The sequence below is a fragment of the Mya arenaria genome, chromosome 6 (assembly GCF_026914265.1).
Source record: "Mya arenaria isolate MELC-2E11 chromosome 6, ASM2691426v1".
Classification (NCBI taxonomy): Eukaryota; Metazoa; Mollusca; class Bivalvia; order Myida; family Myidae; genus Mya; species Mya arenaria.
The window spans coordinates 72003104-72018374 of NC_069127.1; the positions used below are offsets into that span (position 1 = coordinate 72003104).

Genomic DNA, 15271 nt, shown 5'->3' on the forward strand with positions numbered 1-15271 from the left:
AAATAGCTTTGAGAAAGTATCAGGAAATACAAATAAAACAAGAGCGGTCACAGACAGCTATATTCCCCGCCTCATGGGGACATTTTTTGTAACAAAAGCCAATCAATGATAAGGGTAGTTTCTCAGGAACATAAGAAATGCGTAAAATAAAGAAAGGGCAATAACTTTCAAAAATGTTTGAATCGCGAAAGCCCGATAATATGCCCTGCGTCACTATATAGTCATCAATCTGTGAGAGTTTGGTAGAAATTGCATGAAAAATGTATGAGGAGTTGCGAAGAAACCAATTGCAAATGTAAAAAAAATGGCAATATCTCCTTCAAAAATGGCCGAATCAGGAAAGCCCGACAACATGCGCTGCATCACTATATAGTCATCAATCTGTGAAAGTTTGGTAGAAATCACATGAAAAACGTAAGAGGATTTGCGATGAAACCAATTTTAAAAGTAAAATAAGCAAAGGGCAATAACTCTTTCAAAAATGGTCAAATCACAAAAGCCAGACAATATGTGCTGCTTCACTTTATGATCATCAATCTGTCAAAGTTTGGTAGAAATTGCATGAAAAACGTAAGAGGAGTTGCGAAGAAACCAATTTTAAATGTAAAATAAGCAAAGGGCAATAACTCTTTCAAAAATGGTCAAATCACAAAAGCCCGACAATATGTGCTGCTTCACTTTATGATCATCAATCTGTAAAAGTTTGGTAGAAATTGCATGAAAAACGTAAGAGGAGTTGCGAAGAAACCAATTTTAAATGTAAAATAAGCAAAGGGCAATAACTCTTTCAAAAAAGGTCAAATTAGGAAAGCCCGACAATATGCGCTGCTTCACTTTATGACCATCAATCTGTGAAAGTTTGGTAGAAATCGCATGAAAAACGTAAAAGGAGTTGCGAAGAAACCAATTTTAAATGTAAAATAAGCAAAGGGCAATAACTCTTTCAAAAATGGTCAAATCAGGAAAGCCCGACAATATGCGTGTTGTGCTTTTTCTGAACTGATGCTACCTTAACTGTGTGTGTTCATACCTTCTCATTTTAACCTTTTTTCTTTTATTCTGTCTGTCATTTTCTAGACTTTTGTTGTTTCCTCATTTCGCTTCTGCCTCTGCTTCTTAAGTTTGTCCTTTTCTTTTATTTGTAAATCATATATTAGGATCTATTTGTTCTCTTTCTTAGCGTTTGAGCAATACCTGACAAATTCTGCTCTTTTTGTCAGTATCTCAATCTCTGTCATACATTTTCTGTAACTTTTGATCTTTCCTAAGTCATTCTTTCTTGCGCTTCCTAGACTTCTTTTGTTAATATTTTCAACAGTCATTTCTTTATTTGTTTTCACATTTTCTATGTGATCTCTTTGGAAAAGGAAGCTTAACTACAAGCTTTTCAACTAGGGTACTTATTTCCTACATACAAAATTATAATCTGGTATATTTGCTATCCATATAAAAAAATTGTCCCCTGTGCACTTAATTGAAGCATATACCTTGAACATATAAAAGCATTACATGAATAATTTCAATTTGATTTGATGTTTTTTTAATTGTCATGATAAAATCAAAATAGAATATTTAAACAAAATATGTTATCTTATGTGCCTCAATACTGAAACTGTATTTAAATTAATTCAATAAACCTTTAAGAGTAAACATTTAATGGATTTATAATTAAATAATAAATTAAAAGTATTTATAACACACTTACCATCAAGTTGCTAAACTATCAAGTGATGCCTAAATATAACAAACACACTTCTCAGAATGTGGAAATAGCACCTTATCTGTTAGTTTATGACATTTTATTGAAATCTGCTAAAACAGGGGACATTGCTTTAAACCATGCAGATGCTTCAAATCTCTGTATGTGAGAGGCTGAAAACTGTTTTTGCATCTGTTGTAACTTTCTTTTCTGGGAAATACAGCAGAATATCATTTTATTGAAGAAATTAAAGAAATCTGACAACAAACAACCGAAAAGGTGCACAGGGACATTTTGGGGTAATAAGTATGCATCTGAGTTACGGACAAAATAATGTATTATATAATAAAACAATGTTATTTATATAAAGCTGGCAGGTTAAAGTTATTGAAATAACATAGTAGTTTAATATAAATAGTGCTTAAATGGAATGGTAGTGTTCTCAATGTGAATTGAATATTCTTTCTTCTTTTTTAAATGAATTGGGGTCCGTCATATGACATTAAAATTTGGTTAAGATAATACATATTTTTTAATTGAAGTATGTTTTTTTAAAATGAGAAAGGGTTATGTTACATAAAAAACAATAACAAAATACTATTTCATTCAGTTTAAAAAAATAAAACACATTTGAATTAAGGTCTTCATGTAAAATGTCACACTTTTTTGGGTGCATAGGGGACAAATTGAGCAACATATTCTGACACAACTTTTTTCCTGATTGAGCAATCCATTTGAAACTCAACAATTTTCTTGACAAGATTGATTGGCCCATAATGTGCTTGCAAACACTTTCCAAAAGTGAAAGGAATAAAAGTTAGGAGAGATAAAAGAAAAAGCCTCATTATTTTGAAAAGCACCCATAACCTATATGATACCCTGGGCAAATCAGCTGTAAAAATCTCGTACTCATATGCATAATTAATAAGGTAAAATCCAGCTGCTTGATTGGTCGCATGAGACACACCTCATGCGGTGCGAAAATGGTCGAGAAGTTAGGAATGTAATCTTGGTTCGAAATAATCCAATGAGATCACGGCTTACAAATCGTTTTAGGCAGGATATTGTTAAATATGGCTCTTCACAAAGGTGATTCTTTCCTTTTTGTTATCGGCTATTTCATTGGTCAGAAAATGCTTATGAATATTTACGAAGGGTATCATAAAAATTATAGATTATGATCAGTGTTCTCAATAAGAACCGACTGCCAGCCAAAATGGACATTTCAAATGGCAATAGGGGCGGTTCAAATTTGGAAAACTAAATGAATTTTCAGTAGAATAAGTAGAAGCTGGTCGTTTACTTTACTATTTGAGACGGTTCAACCGAAACTTTTTGAGACCCTGTTATGATACGCTGGGGTGCCTAGGACGACTCGAATGTTAAAACTACTTAAAGCACAATTTCAATCTTTTTCAAATAGCATTAACAAGAGCACAGCAGGGCGGAGCAATATAACCTAGCAAAGAAGTTATCTGCACACTGGAATAGATTACAGACCAGAGAAGGAAATAGATATCAAATTTATTTTACTCAAGATTTACTGAAAACTTATATTTTTAAGAATAAAGATATTATGGTAATAAACATTGCCATCAAATTGATGAAATCTGATGAAAAGTGGTTAAACTAAGGGGTCATCATGTGATGATGGTATAAGAGAACATCTAGAAAATACAAATTTCACAGTCCCAGAAGAAACAGAGCCTGCTTAAAAACCCAGGAGAGAGACTCGGAAAAAACAGTTGCTTTTTGTTTCTTCCGAATTCTGTGAGCATTGTTCTGTATTATCTTTGAAAATTTATATATTTGGTTTTCGTTATTTATCAGTTTCAGGTGCTCAAGCCAGGATTTTAAAAGGGCTAGGTCAGAAAGAGCACAATTTTTGATGGGCATTGAACAGGGGTGAAGAAATGGGCGGGTTATGTTTACATCTGTTTAAAAACCCGATTGTTGGCATTGTTTATTTTGGTTTCCCCGCGTTCCAACTACAATACAGCATTAGCTCGATTCGTGACGTCATTAGTCGCATCCCCTCTGGGATGTTTTCAAGTTCTTGGTTTGGGTTTTCCAGTGTTCCCAATACAAAACAACATTAGCTCGATACATGACCTCATTAGTCGCATCCCCCACTGGGCACTGGGGATGTGTTTTTTTAAAGTTAATGATTTGCGAAACTATGGAGGGTGAAAAAAAGATTTTATTTTTTTCCAGACACAAAATAGCGTAGTAAGTTTGAAACATGAGCGTGACTGGCCTTCTGTTAGTCCTATTACCATTTACGCAACATTCCTTTTTGTATACGCGTGTTACCCAGATGTAAACAAATTGAAACAAGCTTGTGGTGATATCACTGTTAAAAATAATCCATTATTTTGATGAATTTTACATGTACGTTGGGTGAAATTTAGTACGCTTAAAACGTCAAAAAGTGTCCAGATATTTCTTTTGGTTGTTAAAACAGAATAAGTTAGATGCAGGTGAAATATCTAGAGCCACAGAAAATGAAGCTAGATGTTTATTTTTCAGAGGTTCAGTGGCTGAAAGTATCATTGGTAGAGAAGAAATTACATATATTATAAGGAGGGAATTGCTAGCAAATGGCAAGGCATGTGGTCTGGAATGTTATTATATTATCCTGAATCTGAATTTGACCGTTATTTGGTTCATCAGTGAGCCCTCACCTGGGGAGGGGGGGGGGGGGGGGGGGGTTAGTACATCATATTTAAGTACATTTATGTTAAGGTTCCCTGTTACAAAATAAAAATGCACCAAAAGACTAGTAATTTTGGTTGAAAAAAGGCTTAAATTCACCCCACAGGGGATGTTCCCCCCGCCCCCCAGATACTTTTGGGATATTCCCTGCTACTTAAATTAATTTCTACACCACTGCATTGTTAGCCTTAATCACGGCCTCTAAACGCCAGCTCCACCACTTTACGGTGGTGCAAAGAAAAAGAGCTGTCGACACTTCCGTGGTGGAGCTGTGCCCTATGTTTACATCAACACACGTGAGTATGATTGATATTTTATTTGATAATTTCATTTAACGAGCATATTTCGAAAATCGGAGAATGTGGTACCGTGTAAGAACAATTATACTGCAGGCTGGTTACTATTTCGTTTCAATATTGTGCAAACTGTGGTGTCAGGAGCTTTTCTCCCGAATCGGACTTGTGCATATTTTGATATCTGATTGCATAGCAAGTACACTTCGGTGCTTACACGCCCCGTAAAAACATTTTGAGGCATGCAAATATAACTGTTATGTATAGTACCTATGCCGGAACACAACAAAACTAAAAAGCACTTCTTAAAAATGAAATATGCACATATTTATAAAAGTGGTGGCGCTGTTGCCCTAGTGGTGGCGCTGTCGAGTAGTGGTGGCGCTGTCGGGTATGTTTTGCCCTTGAAGTAATATAAAAAGCTTTTGGAATGAATACAAAAGTTGCTATGTTCATTATTCATTGTTATGCTGGTTATGCATACTACTTGCGGAAACAAAACTCTGCGAACTACCTTACCCTTACTGAAAACTATTTCGAAAACAAAATGCTAGGTGCTATTAATTTTACCATAGAACTATAAGTATCTATCATGCACAATATTGAAACGAAATAGTAACCAGCCACAGTAGAAGTGCTCTTACATGGTACCACATTCTCCGATTTTCAAAATATGTCCGTTAAATGAAATAATCAAATAAAATATCAATCATACTCACGTTTGTTCATGTAAACATAGGGCACAGCTCCACCACGGAAGTGTCGACAGCTCTTTTTCTTTGCACCACCGTAAAGTGGTGGAGCTGGCGTTTAGAGGCCGTGTTAATGGGGCACTTGCAGGGACCAATATTCAATTCTTAATGTGTATGTGTTGTAATGCCTTTCAATACTAATAGTTTGTTATGAATACCTTACCTGTTATCTTTACTCTAGTATCAAAATTATTATTTTTATACTTTTTTCTTAAAAATTCTTGACATTATGTCATAATAAATATCCAATATACTTCAAAACAGTTGTGAAAATTGCTATTAAAGTGTCATGTCCACTAAATTTTCACCTGACATTAGTAGTGTTTCCGTCTGGTCCATATATTTAAAATAATTATGTAACCTTTTCTTTAGTGCATCTACACGTGATTAATTACAACATGAATGCTACATTGGAAGTCAACATTTTGCTTCGAATAAAAAATAAAAACAAGTTTTTCTTTACCATTTAAATGAAACAAACAATAGTCTATGCCCTTTGAAGAATCCCATCTTTGTTTTATTTCCGGCGTTTGATTACGTGACTAGTTTCCTCAAACTCTTTCACAAACCTGTTTTCAAAATAAGGTTTTGACAGTGCTCCATCAGGCAGTCATTTTGTGAAAAGGTTTGTCGATATATTTTAAGAAACTAAACTCTCAATCAAACTCTGGTAAAAGAACAAAGGCGGGCCCTGTAAGAGGTGAAGACTGCATTATGTTTTATTTAAAATGTTGAAGAAATAGTAAAGTAATCTTTGTTTAAAGTCTTCTTTCGAAGCAAAATATTGCCTTTTTACAAAGCATTTATGACGCAATTTATCACATGGTAAACATTGATATAGTTATATAGGTTAAGATTAACAGTCATAGACTCATGTACATTTATTTGTGTATTTCAGATACAGTGCTCCAGCTAGCCCGTTTTTCAATGGCGCAGCGCCCGTGCCCCTTTTCTTACCGCCCTGCCCCCTTTTTGGGTAGTGCCCTTTTCACAAATGCTCTATTAGCCCCAATTATCCCGTTAGTGCCCTTTTTACTGTTGAAATCATTATAAAAGATTGACAGCCCTTAATCCGCTGTCATAATTTCAGACAAATTACGTAATACTTATGATAATAGTGTTCCCGCTAGGTGTCACCATGCCCCCATTGATTGCTTAAAATATGCCGTACTGCCCTTTCATCTTTCCATGTGCCTTGACCAAGTCATATGACAGCTAATTGTGTATTTGTGTAGTGAGCAGACGACCTGTGTATTCATAATCGGTCATCTACTAATCCGATAATTAGGAAGAGCCAAATAGGGAAACATCGACAGGAGGCGTGCCTATTGAATGTCAGCCAATCAGAATAAACATTGAGAACTCGTTCAACCAATGATGAAAGTTCGTAAAATGCGATAGAAAATGCGAAGGGATGGTGAAAAATGTTGTGAAGCACAATTAAATCTTTTAAAATAATTGTGTATTGTATTGTACAGACGAGACTTGCCATTTTCAACATTGTTGATTTGAAGCAGACGGCACTGCCGATATGTAAACATAAGAAAGGTGGCGCTAATACAATCAAATACATCACCTTTTCAGTAAATGTTTTGAAAGTTTATTTATAAAATATTCATGATGAAAATTTCTTTGTAATCCACAAAATTATGTTGATGCTTTATTTAGTATTTACTTCTCATGTCCACGATCTTGTCAAAATTCGCCGAAACCGCCATTTTATCAGAACGATTTTCGGAGTTATTTTATCAATGTTCTATGTTTAATAAGTGATTTTTTAAACCAGGGTAGTGATTTTTATTGTCATTTTATTCTAAAACATCAGCATATTAAACATTATTTTACCAAAGACAATTAAATAACAAACAGGCTGAATGTAACATTCGTACCCAAACCCGATCGTACCAAACTAAGATTCGTCCCCTACATTTATTTTTTGTGTGTATCTATTTATTTGATGTTTAACTGTTTGTTTTTGTCTTCATCTTACAAACTTTTAAAAGAAATATGTGACATTGCACTAAAGAAGATGCCAAACAAGTACAATCATACTACCACAGACAAAAAGACAAATTTTAATTTTGATATTAAAACACACCCTTCTAAATTTTGAGAAAAAACAACAACACCATTTTGTATAAGTCTGAAAATCATGGAAAATGATTTAAATTGAGTATAAAAACAAAACAAATTCTAGGGGGAGACCCCCCCCCCCACACACACACAACCACCCCAACCTCTACACGACTCATGTAGCTTGCCCTTTTCAAAACTCCACCCTGCCCTTTTCAAATCCTGGCTGGAGCACTGAGATATGTAGACTTGCAGATAACAGTTGCATTCGTATTGCCGAGTGCTTTTTCATTATCATAAAACAAAATATAATAACTGGGTTTTTTAAAATAATAACTGGGTTTTTTAAATAAAATATAATATTTTGAAAAACAAAAAAAATGTTTCATTTTCATGAAAAGTATTCGGACTAAAATGAGGTTCTTGTTTAACTTTGATTGTGCTAATGGGTATTTGCATAATTATTTATTGGATCTACCCATAAATTGTTAGCACATTGTACAAGATACGGCCATTAAATAAAGAAGCACTGGGACAATATGTTTGTTACAAGAATTTATATTTTAAATTGTTAAAACATTAATCTTCTCCATGTACATCAATTAATCCTTATCGTCATTTAACGCTGATTGGCTGAAAATAAAATCTGACAAGCAAGAAGCACTGCCCACTAATGTGTTCTCCTTACTAATGGCCTGGCAATTGAAGGTTTGGGGTAAATTATGACATGATGTTAAAAACTGAAATGTGATGTGTGCAAATGACATTTTCAAGAACCTACCAATGGTCATATTTTACGTCAAATCTCATCAAATGTCAAAAACAGAAAACTGTTGAGTGTTGTCTGCTCCGCCATGTTTTTGTAACAAACTTTAAAAAAAACACGGAAAATGCTATTGAAACCATCATAATTTTTAACTTAAAAACATCTGCTTATCATATATTGACATGGAATGAGTGTATTTTGTTTTTCCTTACCCTTTTAAAATTATTATAAGATATTTCCTAACAATTACGTTTAACTCTCCCGCAATAGAAAATCGGAAAACCTTGGTCCATGCTTACAATAGGTTACAGACTACTATTAGTACTAATATCCTGCGCAGTGACCTCCCCTGAAAGTTTCCGCGGAGATAATGTATACACCATCCTGAAAGATATAGCGTTTTGTGTTTCTGATAATTTGTCTGTCTGTTTGTTTGTCAATCCACTCTGTAATGCACACAGGTCATTTGTGGATTAAAACGGTCTGCTGCGAATGTTGTTGTGTTCATCCATTTCTTGCTGCAAAGAAGTAAACTCTAACTACATGTATTTTTAATCAGTTTATAATCGATCACGTTGGTTTTCCATATTATAAATTGCACAAACATCAATTAAATAAATTGACGCTCACGTTCTTTTCACGTCCGTGATGTGTACATGTTCAAGATTACGAGTATGGGTAAAAGTCCCGTTCTCTTTTTAATATTTCTCGATCTTTGATACTTGGACTTTTATATCATATTACATGAAAATTCCACCACGCAACATGCTCTTGTTAGACTGGTACGCTTGTTCCTTGGTGACAAAAGAACCCCACCCTCCACAAATCGTGCAAGCGTTGTTTTATAAGAGCATTTGTGGTATAAGATCGGTAATATGGAACTCATTTACACATTAAGGCTATATTTGTTATCTCCCTTGGTCCATTAAACTTTCTTAACACATTTTAATGAGTTTTGTGTTAAAAAGATATATCAATAAAGATTAAGTTTGTTAATAGTAAGTAGGGTCAGAGATTAAATTTGTTTAAATTTTGTTCATAAAATAATTATATTGAAATAGAAAAAAATGTACATAAAATAAATTATTATGCTGTAATAGTTGACCCATGTTAGTTCAGTCATATGTTTCATTTTTATATAAAACACATTATTATAAACTCTCTGTCATGATTTGGATGACGATTTAGATCGTGAATACATTCATAACAGAAGCCTGCATGAATCGTGGTGAGTCTTCGGTGATTCTGGTGAATCAGGGAAAGTCACAACACCTTCGAACTGTTCGAAACTGTCGTTGATCTGCTACGATTTGCTACGACCCTTTCAAGCAGTTGAGATAAGAGCCAACCCGGACGATTTAATGCATTTTGCTTCCAAATAAAGACTTGTGTAAACTGTAGTTGAGTAATCCGACGAAGGATCTTCCTAAGTTATAAGCATATCACTTTTATTCGCAAAACCGTCGAGGTGCAATATTTTTATAGCCAGTCAGTTGCGTAGCTACATATAGGCCTTGTAGGCCCGGGCCTACAGCGTTTTTTTGAAAAATTTGAATAACTCAAAAATGCATCAAAAACTACTCAAACATTTTGAACAAAGTCTGCTTTAGTTTAACGAAATCAATTTTGGTGCTCTTATTTTTAAACTACGTGCAGGGTGTTTCTTGGTTTTATTGTAATCATTGCAATTGTAATGTATAATTGAGTGTGTGTAATATGCATATAAAAGTCCACAAACTCACATAGAATCATCGGGCCTTCAAGTCTTTTAGACCCTAGCTACGCCTCTGCCAGCATTCTTTTTCAAAAAATCGTCAACAAAAAATAAGACTTTTTCAACTCGAACAGAAATGAAATAACATGCCACACGAACTGGGGTTGTGCCTGGTGGCGTAGGTGGGTCATTTTCTCTGTCTTATTCTGGGTGTCAAGTTGTCTCCGACACTGAATGGGAAGATATTATGCCATAAAAAAAAACAATTTAAATAGCACATTGAACACAATATCACAGAGTTCAGTAATTCTGGGCCAAGAAAGTAAATTGTGCCGTGGCCCGTTGAGGAAAATGAAGGTTAAATATACGAGCATCTCTATTCTTGACACTGTGCGACAATCTATTGACACTTTGATCCCACGTGGTCAATGAAATATTCTCCCGTTTCTCGTGGACCAATCACGTGCATTCACCCGGGACCCTCCAGCCAGCGTATTAGTACAGGATCGTCACTTCTGGAAGAGGAAACGATCGTATATTATGCAAATATCTGCAAGTGACGGAAACTTTGGGGAAAGTTCGCCGTTTTTTTGCGATCCCTGTTGACGCGCCTTATTATCAAGTATGGGAGAGGTGCACTCTTTTGACAGTAACATAAATCAAACAGAGAGACCCAAATTGGCAATTACACAGATAATGGTTCCATAAATGGTTTATTGTCGTTTTGTGGTGGTATTATTACACCTAACGGAGCTAGGTTAGGGAACTATTCCGCGTGCTGGCTGGTGCCATGGTCGAAGAACTTGGTAATAAAACTACCATCCATAAATGTGTGTGGGTTTATTTCTTAAGAATCAAGTGTCTCAGGAAGGCATAGAACATGTAATCGTTGTTTGACTGTGAAGAAATTTTTTTCGTTATAAGATTTAATTCGATCCGATAATTTAGATTGTAAACTGTATATGGCAGCGTTATAAGGTGAAATACTCCAACATATGTTTCCTGTAATATAACTCAATGGTTTGGCAAATAAAAATGTTCTGTTCTAATGTTCTGTCGGGAGTCTTTTTTTCTATCGAACTCGCTGACTCACCTTTGTGTCCATCATGTTTGAGCATTAAACGTGGCCGGGCGTGGTAGGATGGAACATTGAATGGAACTCGGACATTAATCACCCTGGAAACTCCCCGGTCCCAGCTGACCTCTATTAGTCGGCCGTGCGCGGGGGTGGGGCGCACGTGACTGCTAATAACCAATCAATATGCTCCGCAGTGTCTTGTTTCGGATAAGTGAGTGCAGTCATTCATCAGGAGCCTTATTATTTTCAAGTCAATAAAATCTGCATTGTGAGCATAAAACAATATTCATCTTAAAGATGCACTCTTACTCCTAAATACGATTTACCACAGTTTATACACTTATTTTAATATACTAAAAAGGATGGACAGATGTCAAAACAATGGTTCTTATGAAGGATACCGAGTTTAAGTTGAAAGACAGGTGCAGAAAACACAGTATTTCTACCTTATGGGACAATAGTAGATCATAGAAAATCTTTTTGCACTGACCAATGGTCATTTAATATGTTTGTGCTTTCAGCTATTAAATACAATCTAGTTATCAGTAATTAATATTTTTCATAAACGCATTATTCAGGTAGTAGAAAAAGGTTTGCCACTTAAAATTTGTCTTTGCCATACATGTGACGCAAATAGTTTGAAGAAGAGTGTCACTTTAAAAACAAAACATATCTAAAGGTCGTGGTTTCTCTAATCAAAACATACACCCAAGTCACTTCTTATGAATAATATTGAAAGTCAACTTCCATAAGCAGTAACACACCATTTGTACTAGTGTTTCCACTCCAGGATATACGAATATGATTTAAGAATCATACTGGAGGCTCCATTGCAGCCTATATCGATAAAACATATTTTGGGCGAGTCTGGTGTTGGGTGAAAATAATGCAAGCGATCTACAGTGATTCCATTTTGTAAAATATAGCACAAGGGTTGAACCCACATCACCGAGTGCGAACCACCGTAAATACTGGACAGATGAAATTATGTTATTATAAGTAACTAAGGGGCGTAGCTAGGTCTAAAAAACGTGTAGACCCGATGGTCCTATGTGTGCTTGGGGACTTTGTTATGTGCATTACACACACTTAATCATATTTGCAATGATTACAACAAAAATCAAGCAATAGACCCTGCGCGTAGTTTAAATAAACACCAAACTTTGGTTAAAATAAAACAAATGTTTGAGGGTCGACGTTTTTGAGAAGCTATTAGTTTTTATTGCATTTTTGAGTTAATTAAATTTTGTCATTTTTTCAAAAAAAGTTGTAGGCCCTGGCCTACAAGGCCTATATGTAGCTACGCCACTGAATTACTTTAAAATTGCCTTGGTAAAACAAAGTCCAAGAACGATACCTTAGGCATTACCTAACTAAGACACTGGGATCCCCCTGGCGAAGAGGTCTTATTTTGAGGGAAAGTAACGAATATTTACCTTCATAATCGTCCTTTGAATCTTAAACCGTACGGCGATTGTGCTGAACACTGACATAGTTAAACATACAGTGCTAGAATCTTCTTTGCGCCCATTTGTGTGAAACGAATGAAATCCCGATACACCGCATGCAGTTCCTGCGCTCTGCCATTGGTCGTCTGTTATTGGTCGGCGGCACACAGAGGGCTAGCTTGGCAGCAGGCAGCCGCTCAGACGCCAAGGCCGCCCCTCCACGCCTCCCGAGGACACGGGCTGCCGTACTAGCAATATGGCGGGGATTATTTTTAAATTTCCAGCATTTTCCTAACCTTTATTTATAATATAATACATACAAAAGTTTAAATGTTCTTAAATGTTTGTACACACGTATATCCGTTTTCCTACGTTAGATATTATGACAATTCATGCATTGGACATCGGTATGACTTAAACCTCTTGATATTACTTCTCATTTACATTCGTTCTTTGCGGTATAAACACCCAATAATAACTATTATTTTTAGACCTTATCTGCGAGGATCTGAATATGGTTAACGTTCCGGGAAAATTTCTAGTACTCTCCCATTCAATAATAGTATACGTTAAAGTTGTTGCATGACCGTGCCTATTTCCAACAACCGTGCCGCCATTTTCTCACGTTTGTCAATGCTAGCAAACGTATTTAATTAAGAGAATCGTTTGAAATGAAGAATATAAAACAACTATGAATGAATCGCGTGTTGATGGACTGGTCGCACATTTCGTGCACGCAACCGGAACTCTTTCTTACACAGGCGGCTGAGAGCGTTTCATGTTTCGAGGTCAAGCGCCTCGATGACCTGGATGCACGCACGTCTATGGAAACGCAACACCGTTTCAAGGTTATGTAACATGCAATCGTGCGTGCCTGGTTCGGCTCTATCTATGACTTCACGACATCACGAAACGTAACGCCCCCGAAATGGCCCACTGCCCGAGAGCACACATTTTTAACCGCGGCCTTAATATAACCTTCTTACCAAAGTCTTCTTTTTTCTTACTCTAATAATGTGTATGTTTCAGCCCATTCAGCCATTGTGTGAATGATACAGATCTACATTTGAATATTTTTTAAAACATTCTCGCCAACATGAAACCCATGAGAGGCGATCTCTTGAGCAACGACATACTTCCGTATGATGAAACAATGTGCTTCGTTATACCCAAATTTTGTGAAAATGATTTTGACATAAAATTGTGAATTATTCCCTGCTTTTCTTGGCGTCTCTGTTTCATTTTGTAGTCCATTTCCGGTAAATGTCAGGAGTGCAGCACCCTTAGAGATGGAGTTACCAGGCGCTTGAAAACCGCTTCTGTGATAAATAGCTCCACCTAGCGGAGAAGTGACAAACGTCGGAACTTTGGAACACAGAAACGTCAACTTATACTGCCTAAAGAAGTAAACTGGAGGATTTTGGCCCAACATAAATGGCTGTGTGACACTCAGCTTTGACAAGATTGCCACTGGGTTATAACACCACTTAAGAACGTAAAAGGAACGGATTGTATTCCAGAAAAGGCAAATTCTGAATATATCGGGGTCTCCCAGAACTCCCTCCATCCAGCGGATTCTTATTGAGGTCTGAGGCTTTGAAAATAACAAAAAAAAAACTTCGAAAGAACTAACATACTGTAACAAGTATTATATTTCTAACGTCAGTGCAAAATCATTAAGTTCTAACGTTTGTTTTATTCTAATAAAAGCCCGTATCTATAAATGATGCCGGGGTTGAACCGCTATATCAGTTTTGAAGAAATCCACTTTCTTTTGAAATAGAAAAAAGTATCAAGTTGCGTTCATCTCGCCAAATAAAATGAGTCTGACAATAATAGTAGGAATAAATTGATTTTACAATCAAGCCCTCATTTCTAGTCTATTCATTACGGAGCGACTCAATAGAGGCCACATTCGCGTGTTTCTTGGAATTACCATGTCGGCGGCAGGACCGTTCTATCATGTAGCGTGTCGTCGGGAATGGATGGCTAGAGCAAGCGGACAGTTCGGATCTAGATGGCTGTCGGCATGGAAACCACGTCTGACATCATACTGTCTGACATAGCTTCCATTGTATGTATACGTAGATGCTATGAACGAAATGCCCAAACCTTGATCACAACATATCGTGTCCATGGACACTCGTTTGAAAAAAAAAAAAAACCCAAACATAACAGTTTGATTATATTTGTTGATGATGTGTTCAATAATGTATCATTTCTGAAAGCAAATATATTCCGTGTTACTCTCATACCAAATTATTACCAAGACGTTGTAAAATAAATTAAATAAAGGATTTTCTTGCCTCTCGGGTGATGCCGTTTTATTAAATAAGTCTGAAATGGGGATGGGATATGGTAAATTAAGTATAAATAAAAAATAAATTTGACCGTAAAAATTTCAGTTGTTTTTATTTTGTTTTTAAATTCAGGAAATGATTCACATTAAGAATACTGGTTCAAAAAGATGCCCATTAGGGTCTTATTACCTAAAGTACATATATGACGCCAGTGTTTTCAGTTTGACTTGCTTCAAATATTTATCTGTTTTCGGTAAGATTATAATTTTATTATCAGATGTTGCCGGCGCTCATCTCAAATTGCTGTTTATCAAGGAAATGCCGTAAAAACGTACAGTTTCTTAAACACCTGAGCTTATCAGACAATCCCAATAGCCACAGTCTACCAAGTAATAGTTCAGCGGCCACAACGAATATATACAAAATGATAAAT

General features: G+C 35.8%; 1 protein-coding gene across 1 annotated transcript in view; it reads right to left on the minus strand.

Moving 5' to 3' along the window:
• LOC128238522 (uncharacterized) overlaps positions 1–8540 on the minus strand; it is a 69587-nt gene extending 61047 nt beyond the window's left edge. The window contains exon 1 of the mRNA XM_052954519.1: positions 8511–8540. The gene's annotated coding sequence lies outside the window, so the exon portion shown is untranslated. The remainder of the gene's footprint in view (positions 1–8510) is intronic.
• Between the last annotated feature and the right edge of the window lie 6731 nt (positions 8541–15271).